Genomic DNA, 8839 nt, shown 5'->3' with positions numbered 1-8839 from the left:
CTTCTCTGACACGATCCCACGGAGTGGCAGAACATGCGACACGTATCACTGCAGGACGACAGTGGGGCAATCACAACAAACTAGGTAGAATTGAAAGATACCATTAAAATTAAAACTCGTGTGGACACACATCCACTGTTAAAAACAGTTAAAGTTCACTAGCATGTATTCCTTTTCCCCAAATTTGTGGCCATGCACTTTTCTCTTAAGGAAGCACACACACGAACCTCACTACACATTTCGTCGTCCTCTGATGAGCCACCCACGGTCGTTACAGTTATGCTGCTCTTGCCGTAGGCTCTGTTTGAAGCTCAGCTCCGATTCAGCTGACATGACAGTGCCAAGAAAGAAAACTCACCCAATGAGCTTCCGGCGACTTAAGCATTAACAAATAAAGTAGCTACGTTCTGAATATTAATCCAAATTTCCATTGCTGTTACATAACACCTTGATTTAGGATTACTACCACAGAATTAAAAAAAACATGTACTAACTCACAGCAATACAATAATCAGTGCTATACAAGCAGCCAATAAACCCCATTTGTATAAAGACACCCAAAACAAAATGTTTGCCTCTACAGAAACACAACCCATGAAATACCATAACACTGACTTACAAGTACTCTTTATTAACCGTTACACTTTGACAACCAGGTGGACCGATGTAACAAGAATTATTTGGTGTGTGTAAAAAACGAAGTCTCTACACATAAATTGTGCAATTGCGCATGCCAAATACCAAAACAAAACAAAAAAGTGTAAACGCAATTCCATCTCAAATTTCAGGTAATATCCTTCTTTCAAGTTGAGATCAATTATTAATTAATTGATAAGCTGTCATACAGCTCTGGCCAATTACAATACCATCACTCTTCTCTCTGCCATCTGCCGCTCCTCCTAATTCATATACAGAATTTAATACAGCTCTGGCCATTTATAGTACCATCACTCTTCTCTGCCATCTGCCGGCCCTTCTAATTCATACACATAATTTAAACACAGTTGCATGTATTTACTCTAAGCCAGCTCTTCCAAAATCTTACATTTAACAGAAAAATGATGGTACCCCCGTAATTAAAGAAAGATACAGCCTCACATAAACAATACACTTCCAAAAATATTACATACAAACACAAGATGTAAACAAAAGTTAGACCAGAGGTATAGTTATATATTACCAAGGGATGCATTCCCTTTGCACTGGCTGTTTGAACAGGTGCACTTCTGTCAGATTTTAAGTCTCGGTGGCTTCCTTGACTTGGGATACTCCAACCAGTATGACACGCTACTATATATCTCTCCATCATCATCCCCCGCAAATATTAACTCAAATTCAATGCAGTAATACCTACACTCAACCCCGTACCTTCCTGGTGAAACAACGTTTCTTTCTTCAATTTTTTTCACTTTCTGAATATGTTTTGCAAAACCTAATCATTGACCTGATTCTTCTCGAAACACCCAATATCCTCACTCTCACCCATATACTCTTCATTATAGATCGAGAAATTTTGCATTTCATCGTCGTCATCCTCTTTTTCCACTACCTGAACCATGCCTTGCTCTTTTATTATTACTACTCATCATATCTTTTCCCATCACGAACACACATTCTCACCTTAATGCATTAAATTCTCTGCCCAGTTCTAATATTTTTGTAAGAGCCTCGAAATATGCCTCATATTACTCAATCACTCCCCTAACTGCTTCACATAATCACATTTGCATCTACCCAATCTTCTGGTACTCACTTTTGATTTCACTTGATTGTGTCTCACCAAGCCTTTAAATCAAAATCCATGGTTCAACAAATAGAGATGGCTCTCCAACCTCATTCACACAAATACCGACATAGTTTACAGCATTAAACTACTGAATTCAGATACAGCTTTAACCTGCAAATCGCAATTAATGTACCCATAAAAATTACTGTTAGATCCCACTTCATGAAAATAATTTGATATAGGAATCTCTGCCTGCTTTGAATTACCCTCATTTATGTTAATGGAATGGGTACTCTCCAGTACACCTCCATTTACAAAAACACTAGGAGCAGGACGTATGATGTCAACAAATTTACCATCATCCACAATTGCACCAGATTTACGCTCTATGGCTTCAATTTTAACGACATTAGTATCCACTGCAGCTGATTCAACAGATCCCACCTCAATATTATTACTGTTGTCATTCACACTCACTTTGAACATCACAGTACTCACCAATCCCCTCAGGTTGTACATGTGATCCTGACTCAGTCAGTACAGAGGCATCTCCTGCTGTGACGAAGTTCAAATACCACCAGAGCACATCATCGGTGCGCACCCATCCAACACTAGTAGCGTGGTCTACGTGAGTATCGTCGATGACGAGTTATGTCACGCTGTTGTGAGCAGATGTGCGAACGGTCAAGTTCAAACACTTTGATGGCCACATCGGGGTGGTTACCGTAGACTATGCGGGCCTCGGGTTACGCACACTAAGAGTCTTCGAACTCCCGTTCTCAGTGGCATCGGACGTAGTTACCGCAGCTTTGCGCCCGTATGGGACAGTAATTAGACAAGTGGCCGAAAAATGGAAATCTTTCGAGACATACCAGGTCCTCAACGGCGTCCGACAAGTCCACATTGAATTTAAAAAATACATGCTTCCCTACTTAGTCATAGGTGGATTTCGATGGACAGCCTCGTACGTTTTCTGGTTGCTGCCAAGAGGACTATTACACTGGGCGTGTATTCAACTTCGGGTTACACAAATCCCATTAAACGGCGAGGCACCACCATTTACTCTCACGGCCCTTTCTCTCAAGTACTCAGGGGTGAAAAGGTCGACCGTCATGGCAGACGAAATACCACTTGGAAGACAGGAAGCGTTAGAATTCACATCCGTCGCAAGTCCTGAGGTGCTCAACACCATTAGGACGTCCGCCCATCGACTCCAAGAGACGATACGAATGAAAGAATGCAACTCGACGCTAGGTTTGTACCGACCTCTGCTTTCAACCCTGAGGGCTATTGGATGTGGGAACCACACACTCTTTCGGCCAAAAATCCCACGTCCTCAAACGAAGTTCAACGAGGAAACAAAAAGCGACTTTGCACACCCTCAGACGACTGCCTCAGGTGGACGTCTTCTCCAGTTGCCGACCGGACGGCAGACGAGATGAGAAAAATGGATGACACAGGATCGCCCTCATCAGTCACTTTCCCTGATTTCCTCTCTCAGGCAGATCACAAGCATAGTGTCTGCCACAGGTACACAATGAGAGACAACTGCCGATTCCCCCTAGGTCAATCAACTCACAAGTGTCCTATCGCATCCATGGTTAGCTTACGAACCTTGGACGGAGGACACTGAAGACGGTTCTACTCCAGCTGTGATGAATGAGGAAAGGGTCTCTCTTCCGATACCTCGGCTGTTCCAGAGTGGCAACAGATAACGGTGCTGACGCGGCCGATTACAGGTCCCAAAATCCACGGCGACGCTGACGCCGGCCTCCATTGCAGGAGACGATCCACAGATCTATAGCTTAGCAACCAACAACGTTAATACCATTCCCACACATACGAAATTGTCGCGGCTCCAAGAAGTCTTCGTCGCCGATTTCCGGTTATGTATGGTTATACGCCTCATGTGTCCCATGCCTCGCCAACTAACAACGGAGTCACTGTTCTCCTCAGGGATGGCCTCGAAGCGGACGCTAGGAGAATGGCCGTAACATTTCTAGGCGTCCAGTTTATCAATGTATGCGCCCCTTCCGGAACGAACCACCGTCGCGACCGATCTCTCTTCTTCGCGGAGGAAGTAGCACCGCTTTTTCAGAGCAGGCATGATTACTTGGCATTAGGGGGCGATTTCAATAGCACCCAAGCACCTAAAAATCAGCTGCCCCGCAATTCACCGTAGCCCGAACTTGGGACATTCGTCAGTGATGTCCAGCTGGTAGATACTTGGGAACATTATCAAGGAAATCGACTGGGATTCACTCATTCCACGAGTCACTCGTCGAGTCGCATTGATAGGATTTACGTCTCCGTTCTCTCGCGGCATCGCCGGCCGCGCTGGTCTCTCGGTTAAGGCGCTCAGTCCGGAACCGCGCGACTGCTACGGTCGCAGGTTCGAATCCTGCCTCGGGCATGAATGTGTGTGATGTCCTTAGGTTAGTTAGGGTTTAAAAAAAAAAATTCTTTATTTCCAGAAAGAATGTTATTTATACATCTAGCCCACTGCCTTATGTGATTAGTGGGCCAAATAGTGATACAGGGATATTAGTTGCAGCTAATTCTAGGTCATATTTTAGTAACTAGTTAGTAGGTAAGCTATTAGGAGAAAGCAATGGGCAAAAGTTAATGTGTTAATCTACTACAAGCATGTAACCTTAAAATAGACTAGTTACTAAGTCCTACAGCGTTACAAATGTGTCAGCTAAATAATATAAAACTACTATAGAGCCTTGCTCACTGAGCTAACCCCAATGAGAGCGCCCCTGACACTGGGCAGGCCAAGATGTTGATCGCTGCAGGTTTCTAAGGATAATGTCTAAAACTAAGTCATACAACTAACTTATCCTAAGGTCAAGTCTGGTGCGTTTTCCAATTCAGTAAGGCTGCACCCCACTCCCCCAAAATCTCGAATCGCGGCGGATTCAAGACTGAGGAAGTCGGACTTTCCGCGCCCAGGCGGTTTGGGAGTAAGGTACCAGACTCTATCGGTGTTTAGGTTGGTCTCTCTTCTCTCAGATAGTCCTTTAAGACTTTCTGTTATACCGCGTTAGCCAGTTCATTAATGATCTGAAAAGTTTCGTGTTGCCTGAGCAGTCTATATGTGTCATTGTGCGGTAATTTGTCACGTAACACTGAGGCCACATCATTGAAAATGGGGCACTCGTAGACTACATGGTCAGGAGTACCCTCCGGAACAACACAGTCACACGCAGGTGTCGCCTTTTTACCGAATCGGCGTAAGTATGTCGAGTACGGTCCATGTCCAGTGAGAAAGTGGATTAGTCCCCGGGTTGGATCGAAATATGATATTCCCATCCTTTCCCTGACATCTGGTAGGAGCTGAAAGGTTCGACGCCCTGTTTCTTCACTTTCCCACGAATGTTGCCATAGCAGATCCCCTCTCTGCCTGATCTCTACTTTATTTTCAGTCCTGCTGCCTAGAATTTACTCAGTTTTCTCCAAATTCCCCTTGTTTGCCCAGTACCAAGCGGCCTGCTCCCGAATTTTGATATCCAAGGAGCAGAGCCCCATTATAACTAAAAGGGCTCCTCCCGGTGTAGTCCTGTATGCCCCCACTGATTTCAAAATCATGTTTCTCTGCACTCTCCTCACTGTCATGGCCGGCACGACCCTCGTGAGCCTGTGTGCCCAGACTCCCGAGCCATAACCCACTATAGATGTGAGTATGCTATTGTGATAAAGTTTGATGAGATATGGTGGGAGATGAAACCGTTTGTGTCCAATGGAGATGAGGTTCTTGAGTACTTGTAGGGCTGTTTGAGTTACGGTTTCGATGTGTCTACTGAAGGACCGCCTTTCATCAATGATGATACCGAGGTAGCGAGTCTCACGTTGCCGGAGAACTGGTGATCCGTCTATCCTGACAGTTGGATTGCGAGCTAATTGTCCCTTCAGAAGAAGGTATGTGGACTTGGCCGGTGAAATTTTCATCTTCGTGTTACGGCACCAAAGTTGTAGTGTTTCTATTGCCCTTTCAATCTTGGGCCCTATGTCTCCTCGGCTACGGCCGCCGACCAGTAGGAGGAGGTCATCTGTGTAGGCTATCACCTCCAGCACTTCATCACTTTGCTGTAGTTTGTCTAGTAAGGGTTCCATGTGAATGTCCCAAAACAGGGGACCCAGTATGGAGCCCTGGGGACATCCTTTAGCGATAGTTTTTCTTACTCTTGTGCTAGTGGATGATAGCCAGACCTCCCGATCTTCGCAATAGCTCCTTAGACACCCATATAGCGGCCCTGGACACTCCTTCTCCCGTAAACAGGAGAAGAGTGAAGGCCACCACAGGTTGTCGAAGGCGCCACTTATGTCCACCATGATGCCAACAACGTACTTGTACGGGGTAGAGCCGCAGACCTCGGCCGCCAGGGCGATTGCATCAGATGCCGATCGCCCAGGCCTAAAGCCGAACTGCCTGCTGCTCATCCCGCAGAGCACTCGGTGCGCAGCCAGTCTGTCAGCCAGTAGTCTCTCCAGAACCTTCCCAAGCAGATCAAGCAGGCAGATAGGTCGGTAAGATTTTGTTTCTGCTGGGTCTTTGTCGGCTCCTTTCTTGATAATTACAACATTTGCCCTCTTCCAGATTCGAGGGAACTTTTTCTGCCTAAGGCATTCGTTGTACAGATGATTTAGAGGGGCGACTATCTGGGGGTCCAGGAATTGCACCACCTCCGCCACAATGCCGTCTGGCCCAGGAGCTTTCCCTCTCTTCAGGGAGTTTATATGGGCAGCTACCTCTTCTTCAGAGAATGGGTAAACTGCCGCATCACTTTCATATACGTTGTTGTTGTTTTCACGCAGCTGCCGTTGTTCGTCTGTCTCTTCATCCGCAGTGTCGTCAGGCAGTAGGGACTGGAGAAGGACCTCAGCAGATTCCTGCCAAGACTCTGTCATCCCGTCCCCATGCCTGACGGTTGAGAGCTCCATCGGAGAGCGGATTTTTTCCCGGACAAGCTTGTAGGGAACTCCTCATGGGTCTAATACTAGTTGGTTCAGAACAAAGTGTTCCCAACTTTTTGTTCTAACTTTCCGTAGTTGTTTTTGGAAGTTATCTTTGGCTTCCCGGTAAAGCTGCAGCCATCTTTGTCTTTCTGGCCAGACGACACTGCGCTGGTAGTGCCTCCTGAACCTTCTGACCGACCGGCGCATCTCCTCTACTTCAGCTGACCATGGTGACGGAGAGGCCGCCATGGCGCCCCTCCTAGTAGGTACGGCGGCTTTGACCGCTCGAGTTATTACTGTCACCAGTTCCTCGGCTCTATTGTCTACGTCAAGGTCCATGTGTCTGTCACCTTCTGATAATGGAGGAATGTCGCATTCCCTTGCAAGTCTTTCCCAGTCAGCTCTTTTGTAATTGTATTGTACTTCCCACCCCATGGCCCAGCGGCTCTATTCATCTCCAATGCTGAAAGTGATGAGATTGTGATCACTTTTGGTGGCATTCTCCACTACTTTCCACTGCTGGATAAGGTGCGCAGCATTAGGCGTAGCCAGGGTCACATCAACGTTTGTGCCTTGGCCACCTCCCGCCGCATAGGTCGGAGGGTTGCCTGGCTTGTTAGCCACCGCAAGCTGCAAGGCCACGATGGCCTCTTCTGCCTTCTCTCCATTAAGGTCCCTAGTGCCGCTGTACCATAGGGGGGATTTGGCATTTATATCGGCAGTTACAATTGCTTTTCACCCCCGCAATGCCGTGATAGCTGTGCTAAGGTGTGCCAGGTGTCTTTCGATGTCATCACCATATTGGAAATATGATAACGACAATAGCTCCCGATGGAGACTGCAGCTCCACGACGTTGCAGTGGGTGGTTGTAAACTGTGTTAGGACCTTGGCCCCTATAAGTTTGTTGGTAATTATTATTGCCGATCTTGGGTCTTCTCCTCTGCTGACTACTTGCCAGGTCGCAGCTGTGAAAGCTATCTTCCCATTTAGGGAGTACGACTCTTGCAGACAGACCACATCTAGTCTCCTGTCCTCCACTTCCTTACGTAACTCCTGCATCACAAGTCTGCTGTTGTGAGTGTTAAGTTGGCCAATGGTGATTTCCGTCAGGTAGTTGTCTATGGGAAGTATGTATGGATTCTGTCACTAGGCCATGTCTTATTCCAGTCAAATGTGATGCGTCCATTTACCAGAACTGCTTGTCGGTAAATTTCGTCCAGGTCGAATTTTTCACCACGTCTTTGAAAAACTTTCTTTAGTAGGTCTCGCAGGGCTCCGAAGTCGGTGGGGAGATTCACTGACTTGAGTTGAATTCTGTCCACAGCCTCCATTACCGAGAAGGTGACTCTCCTACCATCTTCATGTCCCACCCGAACCACGTGTCTCAAGGCAGTGGTCAGGGTAGTCGGCTGCTCTAGTCTCGCCAGTTGCATAGTGAGTTCGAGGTTAGGATAGACTCTGACTGGGTCGACTGGTGGCAGTCTCACGACAGGATCTGTTGTTGCAGCTTGTTCACTTGAGCTAGTTATTTTGTTTTCTTGAACTGGTTCTTTTGTAGTTATATTTTCTTCTGCTGACACTGCCACAGTCTCTGGTACAGGATGCCATTGCCGTAGGTCTTTAGTCGGCCTTGTTTCCCTGCTTGGGGAGCAGGGGAGCATGACTGCAAGAGGCCTAGTTTGTTTGCCTCTATCCGTTGTGGTAGAGTCAGTTTGAGTGCCTATGTCAGTCGTTTTAGTTGTGGCGCCCGTGAGCGACCTCAAGAATAACTTGAAGGCACTCGTCCTCATGGCATCCCTCCTCCTTTTACTTGGCGATTTTCTTTTGGGAATCCTGCTGGCTTTGGCTTCATCAGCCATAGTCTATCCTTGAAATGAGTCTTTGTTCCAGAAGTCTCTAGGTGGGGCAGTTACGTCCTGTGGTACCAGACTACTGCAGCCCTACAGTCCTTCCTGACATGACCATCCTCGCCACATTTCGAGCAGGCCGACCCCTTGGTACAGTGCCTCAGAACGTGGTCGAGATCTCCACAATAGTGGCAACGCGGTACAACCAGATAGTCACGTGTATTTATGGCGCGAAAGCCGATGTATAATTTGCCCATTGCTGTTATTTTTCTCCACATTTGAGCGGAGACGTCGGCAACATGATGC

The sequence above is a fragment of the Schistocerca gregaria genome, chromosome 3 (genome assembly GCF_023897955.1).
Source record: "Schistocerca gregaria isolate iqSchGreg1 chromosome 3, iqSchGreg1.2, whole genome shotgun sequence".
NCBI classification, from domain to species: Eukaryota; Metazoa; Arthropoda; class Insecta; order Orthoptera; family Acrididae; genus Schistocerca; species Schistocerca gregaria.
This window is presented reverse-complemented; position numbering follows the sequence as displayed.